General features: G+C 37.4%; 1 protein-coding gene across 1 annotated transcript in view; it reads right to left on the bottom strand.

The window, feature by feature from the left end:
• Positions 1-19,418, bottom strand: part of SHISA9 (shisa family member 9) — a 1,225,124-nt gene that overhangs the window by 234,591 nt on the left and 971,115 nt on the right. The gene's annotated exons all lie outside the window — the stretch shown is intronic.

Genomic DNA, 19,418 nt, shown 5'->3' with positions numbered 1-19,418 from the left:
CATACATTATGCATATTGTACATCTAATTTCCTGGTTATCTATCAAATATGTTGAGGCCCTGGAGCACCAGGACAATGGAAATACCCACAAAATTACCCCAAATTTTTGGAAAATGCAGGAAAGAAAATAAAATGGAATGTTTGTACACATGGCAATACCACATATATGAGACATTTTCAGAGCTTAGCTATATAGAGGGGCCCAAAATCCAAGAAAGCATCTTCAGGCATTCTAGGGGCATACATTACACATCTAATTTCCTGACTAGCTATCAGATTTTGGGAGGCCCTGGAGAAGAAGGACAGTAAAAACACCCACAGCTCCATTACATACTGTACATACTGTATATCATGGAACCTGGGGGGGGGCTATCCAGACTATAAATAAACAATTTTTTTAAAGTCACCCTTTCAATCTGTTCATCACAAGGTCTACTGGTGCTAAACCTTGAATGCTCAGCCAGTCACCACATTCTTTGTGTGTTGCCTCAGTGTTGATACCAAATCATAGTGAAGAGTAACACCCATGTGATCGATACACTCTATGGCAGAAGGAGGGGAGATGCTCTTACAATGCATTAAAAGAACTTTGTGTGCCTGAAACAGGGTCCTAGAAACTACCTCCCTAGTAAAAGCATTGGGCTCTACATCATCCAGTATACCTAACACACATGTTTTAGGGTCAAGTGTCACAGTAATTTGAAATGCTTGGCTAAGCATATTTGTGACATACTCAGTGCTACAGCTTGTGTATCAAATCCCCATGATCTATACTAAATTTAGGACAAAGTGGGGCCTGTAGCAATCCCATATCATGTATATTAATGGGAGTATAGTGGACTCGTAAAAGTATAGTTGAGAAAGTCTTTGGGACACATAATTTGTAAGCAACATGGCATAACATCTCAATGTGAAGCCTTTTAGGGTTGTAGTTTGTTGCATAATATTAAAAATAGGGTCAGGGGAGAGATGAAAATCAACTGGAAACGTTTTTGCATATACTGCATGCTGAAGCTGTAGGTAATTATAGGAAATGCATGTACTGAGGTAAACCATACTGAGATTGCAGAATAGCAAATGGAATCAGTTTTTCACTACAGAAGATATGTCTAATATGGGTGATCCCATATGCCTGCCATCTAAGCGCATACTGAAACTTTTAGTTTTGGAAAATATTGTTTTTTCCAAATAGATCTGTATAGCTGTTCACTGACCATAATTGTTAAGCTTTCATACAAACCATGTGCATAAGTTCATAAGTGGGGAACGACCTACTAGGGATAGCAAAGTGTTGTGATTCTAGGCCCTCTGGGAGTGATGATGAGTTGGTAAAATGTAGAGTAATGGACAAAGTGGAGTCCCAGGCAAGACCCAGCTCTGTGCTATCCCATGCCAATCCCCCTACCATGTGCTGGAGTTATGCTGCCAGGTATATATATCCATGGATTTGGAAAGGCAATTCCCAATTTAGGCTTTGGGCATTGCAATTGCTCAAGCCGGACCCTTGATGAGCTATGCTTCCACAGTGACAAGCAAAAAATGGAATTCAAGGTATGGAATTTTTTAAGAGGTAGGACAACTTGAGTATTGTGTAGAAAATACAGTACAAACGTTGGGGCATGAAAATCATTTTGAACATTTAACCCTACCAATTATAGAAAGCCATAATTATATATTTAACCCTACCAATTATATAAAGCTTCATTATCTAACAGTTCAGACAAGATAAGTTTGGCGTGTTGTTTATACACTTCCATAGGAGTGCCATCATCACCCTGAGCCTTATAAGTAAGGAAGGGAACAGTCACCTCCTGCACCTCTTCAATTTAAGGCATTTTTATAGATTGTAGGTAAAGGGAGAAAAAGCTTAGAAAAGATCATCTTTTCTCTGCAGCAGAGTTGACCAGGCATACCAGAGCATCCTGGGCTGACAGGCACTTCCACTGTCATAGAGCCAGAGGGATACATATGTACTCCTGGGGACACCTACGTCTGCTCCAATCCCCGCATGTGCTGAGACAGCTGTATTTCCTGTTGTCTATTAGCATTTTTAACTATTGTTATCTCCAAAATAAAATCCCTCAAAGTAAACACTTGAATGCACCCCATCTAGTGAGCTTATTGTCAGCAAATAAATACATGATTTGTGCTTCTACTGGTGTGTGTGAAGGAAAAAGATTAAGGCAAAATGCATTCATTTGCCAAGGAGACTTTGACAATTTTGTTTGTGGCCTAGCATTTATCCATACCACTAGGGGGGAGTGATCAGAGATTCCCCTTGGGGTATACTGACATCACTAATGAGCAAAATAGAACTAGGTGTCCCCAGGCAGGGGTCTACTCTTGAAAAAGACAAGTGTGTCTTAGAATAACAGGAATATTGCAATGTCCTAGTATTCCTAATCCTCCATAGGTCAATCCAGCCTGGCGTTTCTGCAAAATGTGCCAATAGTGCGCTCCTTTGCAAAGGTCCCATCAAGGATAGGGGGTATTTATCTATGCAGGGCTTCAAACAGCCATTGAAATCTGCCAGTATAAAAAGTGGCTTGTCAGGTCTATCAGTTCAAAAAGATACTAAATATCTCAGCACTGCTGTGGAGAAAGGAGAAGTAACATATATGACAAGGATACAATCAATCAAGTACAATGTGCACTGCATAAACACATATCTGCCTTCAGAGTCAATTTTGGAAGCAATTTCATGAAATTCCAAAGACTTATGAATTAGACTGTTCATGCCCCCGGATTAGAAAGCGTGAGTTGAATGGTTAGCATAACCAACCCAGGCATAGATAACACATTATAAGGTGTCTTTAGTCAAGTGCATCTCTTGTAACCCACATATAGAAGGATGATATTTGCAAAGGGCTGCATTTACAATGGGCCCCTTGAGGGGACTGTGCAGGCCCCTTACATTCCACAACACTATTGGTATGGCTGACATTGCAAGTTACACAAAGTAACTGGGGTCACCCTTCTCAAAACCATGTTGCAGGTGGGTATCCACTCTGTCCCCTGTACAGTGGAATAGGTTGTTTCTGCACAAAGCAAAGGGAGATGGTTCCAAAACACAGTAGATCAGGGCATGGTCTGGTACATATAGCTCTAGAGTACAAACTGTGTGACAAAAGAAGGAAAAAAGAAGGCACAATGATACCATAAGCATATGAATCATGCCAACATGGCACAGGATCCAGTCAAAGAATTTATAGAGTGCAGTCCTCATGTCATGCAGCTTGCATGCCCTCATGGGCAACTGACTCAGTGGACTCAATAGTGAGATTTCTTTGAAAGTAATCATAATAAAAGGAAAGAACTGCAATACCGTAGAGTACCTTAGCCTTTCAGCAACAGGAGTAAGCATCCCCAGCTAGAAGACAACAAAATATGGAGTTTGCTCAACAAACTCACCGCTACGCACATGTATTGGGACAGTATTATAAGTCTCCATCCTCCTGATGTAGGGCTTGTCAACATCCAGCCACTTGGTTGCTTCACTGGCTGTATTGAAGAAGTGTGTTTGGCCTCATGCTGTAACCCTTAAGTGCACAGGATAGCATATTGGAGATGCAGGCTCTGCAGAAGCTTTTTCACCTCAGTAAACTTGGTCTGCCTATTTTGCCAGTCATTGCAAAAATTCAGATAAAAGGACACCTAATGTAGGTTGTTCTTCTCTCTTCGTCAGCTCATCCGGCTCCCCTTCAGTTGGCTTAATAGCATCAAGGTCTGGACCCTGTATATTGGTATTATCCTGTTGCATGTCAGAGAAATCATCCTCAGCCTCCATGTCTGCCTGATCCTGTGTTGCTGCTATTCTCTGGGTGTAATATAAGTTGTCACGAGTGCAGTCCTTAGCCAAGTGGTGAGGAGCCTTCCCCCTGACTTTCAAGCTGCATTCTTGGGTTCATCAGTGCCATGAGGGGATCTTTGAGGAAGCGATGAGGCAGTATCATGTTGAGACTCCTGAGTCACCGCTTCTTCCTTAGATTTTCTGGTCATCATGAGGGCGACACCAGCAAGACAGATATCAGTAGGATCCTGGGGGGAGAGGAGGTGACTGAGACTGGTTGGGAGTGGAATAGATGCTAGGGAAAGGATCGATGGCCAGATCAATGCTGGGAGCCCCGTGAAGCACATCTGCTCACATGCCTGTGCGGCCAACCCCCCACCACCACCAAAGAGACCCCAGACAGTATATAGTTCAGATTTTAGATCTATTCATTGTTAAATCTGCATGGTCCAACTATTGAATTGTATGTATCAGAATTTTTTGTTCAAACCCTGGAGAAGAAATTGTACTTCAGTTTTACATTCTGTTATTTTTACCCCTTCTCAGTCCTTCCTTTGAAACTTTTTTGTAATTTTTTTTATAACTTTTTGCTTATGAAAAATGTAAAAAAATAGAAAATCTCAAAAGAGTAGTACCGTATATACTGTAAATGTTAGAGTAATAGGAAATATACGCCTATACAAACACAAGATACACCTAATATATATATTTCACATAAACTTAAACATTAAAATACCACGCGGGGACCTGCATGTAGTATAAAAAAATTAAATTCTGGAAAGTAAAAGCACACAAGCATATTTGCCACAAACTCCTGTCTTACGAAATATTGTAAGTTCATAAACAGAGGCACTCCATATACACTCCTTCAGCATATACAAATCTAGTTTCATATCAAAAATATGTATGATAAACCATTCATCGTTGCAAGTACATACTTATATGATCATTCTAATTCAAAGGAATTGTGTATTTGTGTAATTGTGTATCCTTATTAAAAAACCTTTTGTGGATGGTATGCAAGAAAGCTGTGCTAGTTCCGAAATATAACTAAGCAGCTAACACAAAATCCAGATACAAGAATTTATCAAACATTTATGTGCAAAATGTAGCGCTCGAAGTATAAAAAATAAAGGCAAAAAATTTCAGTGCAAACCCAGCTATTACCTAAAGCTCAATACATCAATACTTAAATACATCCATGTAACAAAAGTGAAAATTATTCAATATCTCAACCATTCAAAATATGTGTAAAACATATAAATGTGATAAACTAAAGCCATGAATGAAAGTCCCAACTCCATGTGAAACCAAACAGGTATGAAGCGAATACCAATCGCTTGGCAATAAAGTGTTGTCTGTACATGAAAAACATGTCACCCCACTCTGTGAGCCAAAAGGCTTACCAGATATGTTTGAACTGCATTTTATTGAGTGGTCAAAAACAGCTCAATGTTAACTCCTAATGCGTCAGACATCCAAATAGCATATATATAAAATAGAAGAGCCTTCCATAGTATAAAACCTTCTTAAAATTATTTATTAAAAAAAAGATATGCACTTGCAAAGTCCAAATTGAGATACAGCACTGTACAATCAAAAAGCTTGAACGTGTATGCATGTGTGGTGACGTACACTCAAGCTTTGCCTGACACATTTTGTTATATGTGATATCATCAGGGGTTAAAGGAGCATATCCGCCACCACGCATATATATAAGAAAGTCATTAGGAAAGGACTGGCATTAATTAGTAGCCCTCACTCAGCCACAACAAGTTGCTAGGAAATGCCGTATAACAGACATTGTGGTAATACATATAACAAGCCCTCAAGTCCCCTAGCAAGAAATTATAAGCATTACACCAAAAACTGTATATGCGGCCCCACTTAATAGATGCTAAGATAATAAATGTACCAAGCCCTCATGGTCCCCTGGCAAAAAAATATAGGTATAGCACCAAAAGCTATATGTATGTGGCCCCCTAATGGAATACAATAGATGATACAATGAAAATGTCACTTGTATACCAAAAATCTCACAAAGGTGAAATATATACAACTGCAGCACACTGTAAATGTAGCATTAAAAAATGTGGGGGGGGATGCATTTCCTCTGTTTTCTCCCTTGACATAATCCTACTTTTAAATTTAAAAAATACCTAAAGAAATCAGTGGACAGGGGATATAAGAAAGGTATTCTTAACAAAAAAGAGCAAGCATTTTTGGTACCTTTGACACCAAGGGTGCCCATAATATATAGTTTGCCTAAAATTCATAAGTCCTTGACTAATCCCCCAGGTAGGCCAATCATCAGTGGAATGAACTCCATCACGGCTTGAGCCAGAAGATTAATTATTATCTTCAACCACTCTTATTTAAAAGACACAAGACACACTATTAATGTGCTGGCTAAAATAAATTGGGAACCAGGTTATATTATGGCTACAGCGTGGCTTCAAGACCATTTCTCACCAACTTGGCTTGCAAGCAGCTCATCATTTATTATACAGGGACTCTTCTATTCCTGATGTACAGAAAGAGTTCATTCTTCAATTGTTAGGATTCTCCATGAGCCCTAATTATTTTTGGTTCGGGGTTATTATTTTCAAAGAAAAAGTGTGGCCATGGGAGCTAAATTTGCTCCTAGCATGGCCAACCTTTTCATGGCTATGTGGGAGGAAGATGTAGTTTTAAACATTAAAAGGCCAGAACTTATATTATGGAAACATTATATTGATGATGTAATTTTAATTTTTGATGGTAATCTTTATTCATTAAATCTATAAATTAACTATTTGAATGATAATGAAAGAGGAAAATCTCTGAGTTATGAAGCAAGTGATAGAGAATTACACTTTCTAGATCTTAAGATCATTATAGAGAATGGCTCTATCATCACTTTGATCTTTTTCAAAACCACTGACAGTAATAGCTTAATACCGATTGGCAGCTGTCATCATCTATCATGGCTGGTGTCCATTGCCAGGAGCTAATTTTTGCACCTTGGGTGCAATTGCACATGAACACAAGATTGTTTAGATTAGACTGCCTCTTTAAAATTGAGGTTTGTAGAAAAGGGGTATACAAATGAGGACATTGATAAAATTATATCACAAGTTACTCTAAGGGATATAAATCCCTATTGGCAGAGAAAATAAAGCCACCTACAGATTCAAGCTTTTTGGGCCTTTCACTCATTACTACCTTTTACTCACAGTTAAACACATTATTAAAAAACATTGGCCAGTGTTAAAGAATGATCATGTACCGGGGTCAATTAGAGGAGTTCCTTCATTAAGGAATAAAGTAAGTCCTAATATTTATGACCGCCCTATTCATCCAGTTTTCTTTCAACATTTTTAAGGTTTTTTTCCCTGTAAAAAGTGCAATATCGAGGGTATATGATATTCATTCCTTCATAACTTGCCACATAAAAAAATGTAGTGTACATGCTAACTTGTCCTTGCGGTAAACCACATGTGGGGTGCACCACAAGGGAATTACATATTTGCTTAAATTAACACATTACAAATATTAGGAAGGGACATAGAGGGCACAGTGTGTCACAATATTATGCACTTTATCACAATAAAAATCCAGAGGGAACTGCTTTTATTGCCATAGATAGCATAGATAAACATATTCCCCACGGGAAGGATGATAATGCTAAATGGGAAATATGGCGCTCGCGTTCTGAGGTCAAGTGGATATATGACCTTAAGACATATGTACCGCATGGCCTAAATATTTATTGGGTTATCAGTTGTTTTATTAATAATGATTGATCCAATATGAATAGTGGATAGAGCCCCCCCTTTTCATTTTTTTCTCCACCTTTTTCCATTTTCCTCTTTATTTCTTCTCCCCTTTTTTGTTTCTTCCTTCCTTTACTCCTTTTTTTCTTTTTTCTTATTTGTTTTTAATCTTGTTGTAATTTAACAATGAAATATCTAAATATATATATATGTAAATTGTTATTTATAACTATTGTGATTAGTGTTATATAGGTCAAGTGAGGACATGACCTGCATTTTTTATATACATTTTTTTTCAAGAGAGAAAACAGAGGAAAATCTACCCGTTTTTAATGCTACATTTACAGTGTGCTGCAGTTGTATATCTTTCACCTTTGTGAGATTTTGGTATACAGGAGCATTGCATGATGTTTTCGTCTATTTCATCTATTTTCTTCCATTAAGAGGCTTGGTATATGTATTACCACAATGTCTATTATATGACATTTCCTAGCAACTTGTTGTGGCTGAGTGAGGGCAACTTGTTGTGGCTGAGTGAGGGCTACCAATCAATACTGGTCCTTTCCTCATGACTTTCCTATATAAATGTGTGGTGGTGGACATGCGCCTTTATCCCCTGATGATGACACTCATGACAAAATGCGTTGGGCGGAGCTTGGGTGTACGCCACCATACACGCTTACACACTTGCAGCCATTTTAATGTGAGTATATGCCGAGATTTTTGATCATACAGCTCTATATCTTTCCTTGGACACTGTGAGTGCATATATTGATTTTAATAACAAATTTTAAGAAGGTTTTACACTATGAAAGGCTCTTCCATTTTATATATATGCCATTTGGATGCCTGATGCATTAAGAGTTGATGGTAACCATTGAGTGGGTGAATTCGTGCTACATCGAATGGCGTGGAGGAGGTTTGAGCTGGCATTATCTGTTAACATTGGGCTGTTTTTGACCACTCAGTAATATGAGGGTCATACATATCTGTATCTATCTATTATATACATAAATTGTGAATGTGACTTTTTTTGCACATTAAGCATTTATTGTGGAAATTGAGTACTGGTAAGATTTAGCACTACACCTACACCATTTACATTTTATATATAATATTGTATATCAGAATATATTTGGCTCATGTGTAAATTAGCCAGTATGTGTGTATGCATGTGAGATAGGGATTTTAAATGTTAAGCTCCTTGAGAGCAGGGGCTGATGTGAATGTAAAACACTAAGTAAATTGTCAGTGTTATATAAATGTCTTTAATAAATACTAATGGTGTGAACTGTAATCACTGCATTGACATTTGTGCTGAAGGTGCAAAAACAATGCAGGGCCCAGTTTCTAAAGTTATTACAATAATTAAATCTATGTCCTCCCTTCTAGTACAATAAGTCAGTGTTTACTCCATAGAGAAAGTTTGTCTGTAAAAACCATGGCTGCAAAACTAAAAGACATGCAGTATTATTCTCAATGGCAAAAATTGTCAGCTACATGAAATCTAATGCCTTGAGGCAACTTGCAATGAAATAGCTAGTGACTTGCTTGCTATTTTATACAGAGGTTCCTTGGCTGAGATGTAAAAAAGTACTGGAATGAGTATTTGAATTATGCTGTGAACTCTATATGTTTCTTACTGAGACCAGAACAAAGGCAACTGGTCAAAGACAGGACACAATGAACCATACCTTTCTGATATATCGTGAAAATGGAGCACAGTGACTTTATCATTTTAAGTAAAAAACCCATACTATTCCCTGCTAATGATACAAATCTCTTAAACAGAGAAAATTGTTTAGGAAAAGAGAACTCAAGCAGGTATATGTGAAACTCTAGCCACATACCTTGTGGTAAAACATATTTCCATAAGCTCCTATTTAAAGGCAACATTAACTGCTTCCCCTTTGCCCTATGGTAGAACTACTGCTATAGGGCAGCAGGGCTGCGTAAAATCACATATATACGTGATTTGCATTTCCCAGTAGGGGGTCGCCATTGGCAGCTATAGATGTCAATCACCGGGTCCCGGAAGGCGATTCCCTGCCGACATCCGGTGATCACTGAGTAACACTGACAGGGGAGAGACCTGTGTGTAAACAACACAGGGCTCTCTCCTGCTGCGCAGAGAAATACACAGCAGTGTGTTTCCCTAGTAAAACACACAGCACATTATGTTAAACAGCACACAGCACACAATTAACCCTTTGATCACCCCAGATTTTAACCCCTTCCTGCCCAGTGTCATTATAACTTTCACGTAAACCAATTAATTTACATGTATTTTTTTTTTTTTTAGCAAAGACATGTAGCAAAATATATTTTGGCCTAAATTTATTAAATTTGATTTTTTTTAATTTTTTTATCGAATATGTTTTTTAACAAAAAGTAAAAAATACAGTTTTTTTTTGTCTATAGCGCAAAAAATAAAAAAATGTAAAAGTGATCAAATGCCACTAAAAGAAAGCTCTATTTGTGAGAAAAAAAGACATAAATTGTATTTATGTACAGTGTTGCATGACCATGCAATTGTCAGTTAAAGTAACACAGCGGTGTATTGCAAAAAATGGCCTGGTCAGGAAGGGGGTATATCCTCTGGAGGGCAAGTGGTTAAAGACCACCAAAAGAAAGCTCTATATGTCTAAAACATTATTTTGGGTAATGATGGTTGACTGAGTAATAGTCATTTGGTCAAGTATGACAACGCTGAAAATGGAAAAATGGCCTGGAATAAAAGGGTATAGGAGAAAACAACCCCCCAGTGGGACTTTATAGGCATCACCAGAGTTTTACATTCAATGATTGCAAGGATACCTTACAAAATTATGTCGGCATAGCAGTGTTCATAGGTAACATCCAACGCATTTCAGATTAACTTTACTGCTTCTTAAGGGTCAAAAAACTCTGTACATAAGACATGTGGCCTCTAAGAACTGAATCACATATATTACAGTCATACAATTATTATAATAACAGTTGTAGACAATATTATTATATAAATGTCATAATTAAATAAATCATAATGCTCACAGCATACTGTGATTGAGACCAAGTAAAAAAGTATCAGTGATTGAATTTCCACCATATTAAAAACATTTGGTGTGTGACTAGGTCCATGACTCCTTCCCAGACCGCATCCAGACAGGTACTAACCAGGCCAGGGCACCCCCAGAAAAGCACTAATCCTAACACCTAGCACATGCCTTCCCATTGCATTCCGTGGGGAACTGTAAACTCAAACAACATTCTCATGAACATAAACTCAGAGAATCAATCTCCCTTTTATCACTTCTCAACCAGATTTGGCAGTCTTTGAATTCACTCTCTCTCCACCGTCCTTCCCTTTTATCTCAAGCCAAAACAAATTCAAGACAAATTCTATTTTTATCCTTGAATATTGTTTGCTACCAATAGTTACCAAAAGGCACATTCTCCCAAAACCTTCTACTTCTATTTGCATTGTGAGAGATCCTTCTAATTCCATTCTTCATAGAGAGGTTTTTAATTATTCCAAGACCTGAACCACCAAATAACACCTTACATGATGGTTCCAGAATGTAATTTGATTTTAAGATTAGATGTCCACTGTTCTCAGGACATTTAACCCCTTTTCTGCCAGGCCCTGTGCTCCACTTTTAAACTCAGGTGGCAAGTCCATTTTTGCAGTCTTTCCATTGCTTTTTTATTTTTCTCTTACAGCTTTCAAAGTTTGTGAAAGACCTCCTAAGCCATACATTTTCTGAAAGCATAGGACCAGTAGACTAAAAATAAGCTATTACTGATTTTTATAGGCCCTGTGATATTTGTACAAATGTTTATCAAAACAAGAATTTAGCTAAAAATACACAAACATTCTTATTCACGGACACAAACACAGTAAAATATACACAAATCTTGCTAAATTCCTACTAAATATAAAAGCTAAAACTGTAATGAGTTAATAAATAACAAATATTTGTACATTTTAAATTGTGCCTTTTTGTGAAATAGTGAAAACGGAAAGTAATCAAAACTGTAAATAGAAACAATTTACTGTAAAAATCTGGAGGTTATAATTTTTTATTTAGCTTTCAGAGTTATAAAAGACCCCCCAAACCATATATTTTCTGAAAGCACATGACCTGCAGAATGAAAAAAAAGGGCTACTGATTTGTATAGGCCCTGCAATAGTTCTGCAACTGTTTATTAAATCGCTATTTTATCTAAAAATACACTAAAATCATTTAATTATTAATGACACAAACACAATATAACTTACAAAATTCCTGATAAATTATCTCCCCTGCTTGGTCCTGTGCAGTGCCAAACAGCGCATCCTCATGGAGTCAGTCTCATTCATCTCAATTGGAATGCAGCAGTTGCCTGGATATTGCTGCTGCTCCCAACCTGGCATCCATGTGGGTGCACAACCCCAAATTCAGACAGTGTGAGCTTAGGCACATGCACCCGGACCCACATGGATGTCAAATAGGGAGCAGCTGCAGACAGCTGAAGAAGGGGAGAGACAGTGTGAGCTTAGGCACGTGCACCCGGACCCACATGGATGTCAAATAGGGAGCAGCTGCAGACAGCTGAAGAAGGGGATTGAATGCCGGCCAGCAGCACTGGATTGTTGAGAATATCTTGACAACCAAGACATTTAGAAAAGAAACAGCAGCAAATACACTTTTACATGCCACTAGCCATCATCCTGAGACATTGATACAAGGCATACCAATAGGTCAATTTTTGAGGATTAAAAGAAACTGTATGGATGAAACACAATATAAAACAGAAGCAATACAACTTTATCAAAGATTTAGAGAAAGGGGCTACTCACATAGAACTTTGAGAAGAGAAAAACATAAGGCCTCATGTAAAACTAGAAAGGATTTACTTTCCAATGTTAATTTGAAAAAAACTGATAATAAACTACAAAATGAACCAGTGAGGTTCATAACTAAATTTGGACAACAGTGGAATGAGGTTAAAAAAGTTTTAAATTCTCATTGGCATTTATTAACTATGAATCCAGGGATAGCACAAATTGTAGGGGATAAACCACAGATGGTTGCAAAAAGAACTTCAAATTTGAATGATATTCTGGTTCAATCAGTTCAAAAAGGTTCCTAGAGAAAACTGGCTAACTAAAATGAATAAAGTTACAGGAATGTATCCATGTGGCCATTGTCAGATTTTTCCTTTTGTACATAAAACTAGTCAATTTCACAATATAGATGAATACCAAATTTTCAAAATTAAAATTTTCATAAATTGCTCTAGCAGTAAAGTGGTGTATATGATAGAATGTCCATGTAAAAATTTCTACATAGGAAAAACCAAAAGACCATTAAAAGTATGCATTGGAGAACATTTAAGAGATATTAAAAATGAAAATGGAAATAAAAATGATAAGGAGAGAGAGAATCCATTGGCCCAACATTTTAAGGATTTACATCATGGGAAAACTGATGAATATTTCATCAAGGAGAGGAGATTTTGAAAAAATACTTCTACAAAAAGAAAATAATTCTACAAGTTTTGGATATACACATTAGGTACTTTATTACCACATGGAATAAATACTGAATTCAATTTTAAAGTATTTTTGAATTAAATCCTTAATAGATTATTTCAATTTGGATTAAATAAATTAAACAATCTCTAAAAAATTAATTGTTATAATAAATATATGAAAATAAACTATATTTATATTGTTAGCTGATGGTATTGAATAAACAAAAATACTATCTGAAATGTATTTAAATTTTTTGGCCATTTTTCTGATGTTCTTGATCAATCATATGTATTTTTACTTAATTTTTGGACTGACAATGTAGTGATGACATTTCAACACACGAGGGTGACATAGTAACGAAAGTATGCAATTAATGCACTATATCAGGCAATGGATGAGTTTTCCCCTCCCAGTTCTGATGAAGTCTGTTATGATTGGCAGACGAAACACGTCAACATACTGACATCATCACGCTCTGCATCCTTCCATGCTGCACTGTCCATGAGGGGAAAGAAGCAAGTAATGCGTCTCCATCTTGGATAAACATGAGGCAAGACGGAAAACCACTAAATAATTTGCAAATCAAAAGTGGCTTAGTTCACATCCACTGGTGGAAAGTACCTCTGAATAGAGCTAAGTCATATCCTGCTAATATCTTTGATACGGGATTGTTATATCTCATGCCGCAACTGGGTATTCTAGTACTCTCATTGAGAGAAATTTTTGGGCCTTTACAGGTGAATTGAGTATTATCTCATCAGTATTTTAACGTTATACGGGACATTTATCCCATTTATTCCTAAAGGAAACGCATGTGCTCTCATACCAAGAGAAATTTTAGGAACCCATTTTTGGGCACATTATAAGAAAGCTTCAATGCTATTATGCACAATAGAGACTCTCATATCACCAATAACAATTTTTGGATTTAAAGGAGACTATATCTCTTTGTTAACTGCAATATGTATACTTATGCAAATGTATTCATCAGTGGGAATATCTTGGTTTCTAATATGGTAATTACACACTTTTTGAATTCACTACATTGATGTTTTTTACAATCACATGATTAACAAATTGTGTTTATTCTAGAAGCCAAACCACTTTAATTTTTTGAACATTGGCCCACTGGTCTTAGCCACACTTTGTGAAATTACAGTCAATTATTCACATGATGTTGGACATCTACAAAGAAGGTAACAAGATGCAATCTCAACAGTTAATTGGTTTATATTCAAGCTTTATTGTAGCAGGAGATCAATGATAGTGACATAGCCTATTCAAGATCTTCATGTATTCATTGTTTATTCATCTATTCAATTTCTAGGATTTTATTATACAAGCTTTGATTATCCATATTGAGGAACTGATAAGGATATTAGCTTTGACATTAAGAAGTTGTACTCATACCAGGATTCTTTATTTGAACTCTCCATTTGATGAATACAGAAGAAGTCTTTGCTTTTCTTATCTGCTTTATTAGATACACATGCAGCTAAGTGGAAAACGCAGAACCTTTTTTTGTTTTTTGCTTTTATTTTTTATTTTATTTTTATGATTGTATATTGTTCACCATGATTAAATGTCAATCTTTTCATGATCTATGTGATTTAAATACGTAATATTTTGCATTCACTAATTTAGTGATAATTACTCCGCATAGGATTTGTAAAAAAACACTTTTTGGCAGGTCTGCTCTAGTCAGCTGCTAATTTCTTTTCATATGCTACTTGGTTTAAAATCCACACCTTATACATGTAGTGAGATGGGGATTTTATATGATCAGGTGATTGTACCTAACTATGATGGCAACCCTTTTTTTCTTACACTGTATGGACCTGGAAGCGAAAGAGTTAAAGGATTTTATGTGGTACAAAGTTTTATTAAAGTTACCATGCTCAGATTTTTTTTATTAGGCAGATGGAAAAAAAAGTGAAAAGAAACCCTGAAAATTAAAAAAAATGCACTGTCCTTTTTAACCCTTTCAAGTTTTTAATGGATTAAAACCTTTTTGAACATGTCAAATTTTGAAGTTTTGCTATGAACAGGTTTACTCAAAAAAAACTTTTTAACTGCTTTGCACACCAAAGTGATTTTCACACCATTTTCCAGCACATATAGAGCCTTTACGTATTCATTTGTAAAAAAAAAAAAAAAAAAAAGATCCAGAATACATATATTTAAAATATGTATATAAATGGGCAAAAATGAAAAAAAAAAGCAGTTTTTGTTTCTTTAAAGCATAACATATTTTGTATAATAAATACTATTCCACCCATTTTCCCTAATTTCCAATTTATTTTGAATACAGAAACCCCAAATTTGTGTAGGCTTTAACAACGTTAATGTACAGAAGGACCATTGCAAATGAGATTAATAAAAATACTGTGTCATCTTAAAAACTTACAAATATTTCTACACTGAAAAACATAGATCCTCAAAATAGTTAATAGGTGGAGCGTTAAAACCACTATAGGTCATCAATTAACAATTAGACTAAACTAACAACACAAAAATTATTATTTTACCTCTGCTGTGTGTAGAGATGTGCAATGCACAATTGGTGTTTAACCACTTCCCTTCTGGCCTTTGCATATAAAAGGCCAAACAGGAGCTTCCTTGATGTGGGTGGGCTTCCTGCTAGCACACCACAAAGTGCTCTGTGATTGCTGTGGGCCTTGACACAGCGGATCACAGATAGAGGTACTAAGCCAATTAAATTGACTAGTCACTGTGATCACACATGTAAAAAAAGGTTGCAGATCCAGCCTATAAACATTTCTTCCCATAGCCCACAGAGCAGTACAGTGTCACTATGATGAAATTGTATTGCTATGTCTATTGATCAGAGAAACTGACTGTTGCGCTGATGACATCAGTATGCTTTCACACAGCAATATGTTTTCACCATAGTGACACTGCACTTCACTGCTCTAGCAACTGATCTTTTTTTTTTGCATATTGAGTGCTTCCTACAGTGATGATCACTGTATGAAACACAGTACAACAAAAAGCTTACTGCTGTGAAAGGAAGCATAGCAGAGGCTGATGCCTTTGTTCAAAAGTGTACAGGTACAGAGCCAATTTAATCGGCCTTGTACCTTGATCTATGATTCTGTGATCTTCTGTGTCTGAAGAGGGCAAACCTGAGCAATGGGAGAAGGAGCCTATATATATATTTATTCATCCTCTCTCTCTCTCCCCCTAAAGTTTTCCTAAAATGTGTGGCAAAAAATGACATTTCCTAAAAAAAAAAAAAAACTCACTATGTCTTTCAGAAAATACTGTTGAATGTTATCTTTCCAAACTGGGATAATTTTATTGGTGTTTCCCCTGTCCTGGCAATTTAGGGACTCAAAAAATGTGATCCGTAGTAAGGAAATTAGATGCCTAACTTAATCAGCACTGGTCAATTTTTAAATACACAACATATAAACCATAGTTTGTAGATTCTAAAACTTTCAGACAGACTAAACAATATACACTGATCTGTTACATTTTGGCCTAAATATATTAAGATTATTTATTTGCAAAGCTATATAATAGATACCAAATAAAATAAGTTTTTTTTTCAAAATGTTTGGTCTTTTTTCTTTATGTAGTAAAAAGTAAAAAAAACACAGTGGTGATTAATGACAATGTGTGATTTCCAGGTAGGGGGCACTATTCGCAGCCTCGGCTGTCAATCACTGGGTCCCGGCCAGTGAATACTCGCTGGTACCTGGTGATTTCCGAGCATTACCGACGGAGGGAAAGAACTGTATGTAAACAATACACTTATCTCCCCTGTCAGCTCCAGCACACTGCTTTGTATGGCTGTGCATTACAGTTGAAAGCACTAACACAGCACACAGTTAACCCTTTGATCGCCCCACATGGTAACCCCTTCCTGCCCAGTGCCATTAATACAGTGTCAGTGCTTTTTATTAGGGATTAGGGATTTTTTTTTTTAGCAAAGACATGTAGCAGAATACATTTTGTCCTAAATTTATGACGAAATTTGATTTTTAAATTTTTTTTACTGGACATGTTTAACCGCCTCCCGTCTGCCATATAAGGTAATGACGGGCGCAAGGCGGTTATCTCGTTCTGGGAGGACGTCATATGATGTTCTCCCACTCTAATCACACATGCGTGGATCTGGGAAAGAGCAGCGCAGCAATCGGTGGTGCGTTCTGTCCCTTGGACACAGCAGATCACCGATCAACAGAAAGAGCCGAAGATGTTGGCTCGGTCATGTGATCAGCTGTGTCCAATCACAGCTGATCGCATGTAAATAGGGAAATGCTGGTTATCGACATTTCTCTCCCCACGAGCTGTCACGCTGACAGCTTGAGAGGAGAGCTAGTAATCGGCATTCCTCGGAGGGGACATGTACACTGATCATCAGGGCACTGATGGTCAGTGTGCCCTGATGATCAGTGTAGCCCCAGCAGTGCCACCTCTCAGTGCCCATCAATGCCAGCTGTTAGTACTCATCAATGCCACCTGCCAGTGCCCATCAGTGCCACATCAATGCCACATGTCAGTGCCTACCAGTGCACATCAATGCCACATATCAGTGCCCATCTGAGCTGCCTTTCAGTGTCACCTATCAGTGCCAGTTAGTGCCACCTATCAATGCCAGTCAGAGCCACCTATCAGTGCTGCCAATCAGTGCCACCTATCAGTGCCAGTCAATGCCAGTCAGTGCCACCTATTAGTGTGCATCAGTGCAGCCGAACAGTGCCAGTCAGTGCCACCTAACAGTGACAGTCAGTGCCGCCTATCAGTGCCATTCAGTGCCACCTATCAGTGCAGCCTATCAGTGCCATATATGAGTACTGCCTTTCAGTGCCCATCAGCGATGCCTGTCAATGCCCATCAGTGCCACCTACTAGTGCCTCCTCATCAATGCCCATCAGTGCCACCTATCAGTGCCCATCAGTACAGTCTATCAGTGTCCATCACTGCAGCCTCATTAGCAAACATTACTGAAGGAGAAAAATCACTTATTTACAAAATTTTATAACAAAAACTTAGAAAATAAACATTTAATTTTCAAAATGTTCCGATGTTTTTGGTTTGTTTAGCAAAAAATAAAAAACCAATAGTTGATTAAATACCACCAAAAGAAAGCTGTATCTGTCTCAAAAAAATAATAAAAATGTAATATGGGTACAGTGTTGCATGACCGCTCAATTTCCATTCAAAGTGCAACAGCACTGAAAGCTGACAACTGGCTTGGGCAGGAAGGGGGTATAAGTGCCCTGTAGGCTAGTGGTTAATAGCAAAAAGTCAAAAATATTGTTTTTTCTCAAAATTGTCGGTCTTTTTTTATAGCGCAAAAAAATAAAAAACACACAGGCGATCAAATGCCACCAAAAGAAAGCTCTATTCATTGGAAAAATGGATGGAAATTTCATGTGGGTGTAGCATTGCATGACTGCACAATTGTCAGTTAAAGTAACGCAGCACCGTAACGCAAAAAGTGGCCTGGTCAGGAAGGGGGGTAAATCCTCTGGAGGGCAAGTGGTTAAAGACCACCAAAAGAAAGTTCTATATGTCTAAATAATTATTTTGGGTACAATAAAGAGTGGGTGGAGTAGTAACACCTGAAAAACACCCAAAATGCTCTGCTTTGAGCATGTCCAGGGTTAGGTTTTTTCACACTTTGCAAAATCGTGCTTTGAACTGTCATGAATGTGTTCATGACAGTTCAATGTAATAGAGATTTGTGATTGGTTCCATCTGGTCACATGGTACAGGTGCTATGATTGGCCCCATGTGGACCAATCACAGCTCAACAGGAACAGAAGCAAAGCTTTTATGAATCAGATTGATTCATTAAAGATTTGTTGCCATTGTGATCATGTGACCGCATAGCGATCACATGATTACCAGGATTCTTATTCTGTTGTGTCCAGTGGACACAGGAGACATGAGGGGTAGGGTTGTGTGCCCGTTTGGGTGCGTAGCACCCCCCTATGTTAACAAAGGACCAGCGACATACGAGTACGTCGCTGGTCCTGTAGCTGCCACTCGTCCGCAGTACATTGCGGGCAAGCAGCTCAAAAGTAGTTCATTAACAACCCCCCAGCATGGAGTGCATTCCAGGAGGTCAATAATTTTACCACTTCAGCTCTCACACCTGTTTACCCCCTATGGACCAGACCATGTTTTCACATTTCCATTGTGTGTCTATTCATGAGTCTATAGCTTTGTAATTACTTATGATACAGATTTGATACTTACATCATTTTCTGAGAACAAATGGGACTTTCTTGTAATCCTAAGGTCTTCTAAAATTTTTTTACATATATTTGAATTTTAAGGGGGAATAAAGAAAAAGTAAAAATGTGCAAAAAATAGAAAAAAAAAAATTGTAAGTTTG

The sequence above is a fragment of the Staurois parvus genome, unplaced genomic scaffold (assembly GCF_062004578.1).
Source record: "Staurois parvus isolate SC_StPar_1 unplaced genomic scaffold, SC_StPar_1.0 ptg000075l, whole genome shotgun sequence".
Taxonomy (NCBI): Eukaryota; Metazoa; Chordata; class Amphibia; order Anura; family Ranidae; genus Staurois; species Staurois parvus.
The sequence above is the reverse complement of the archived record's forward strand: the minus strand, read 5'-3'. Positions and strand labels throughout refer to the sequence as shown.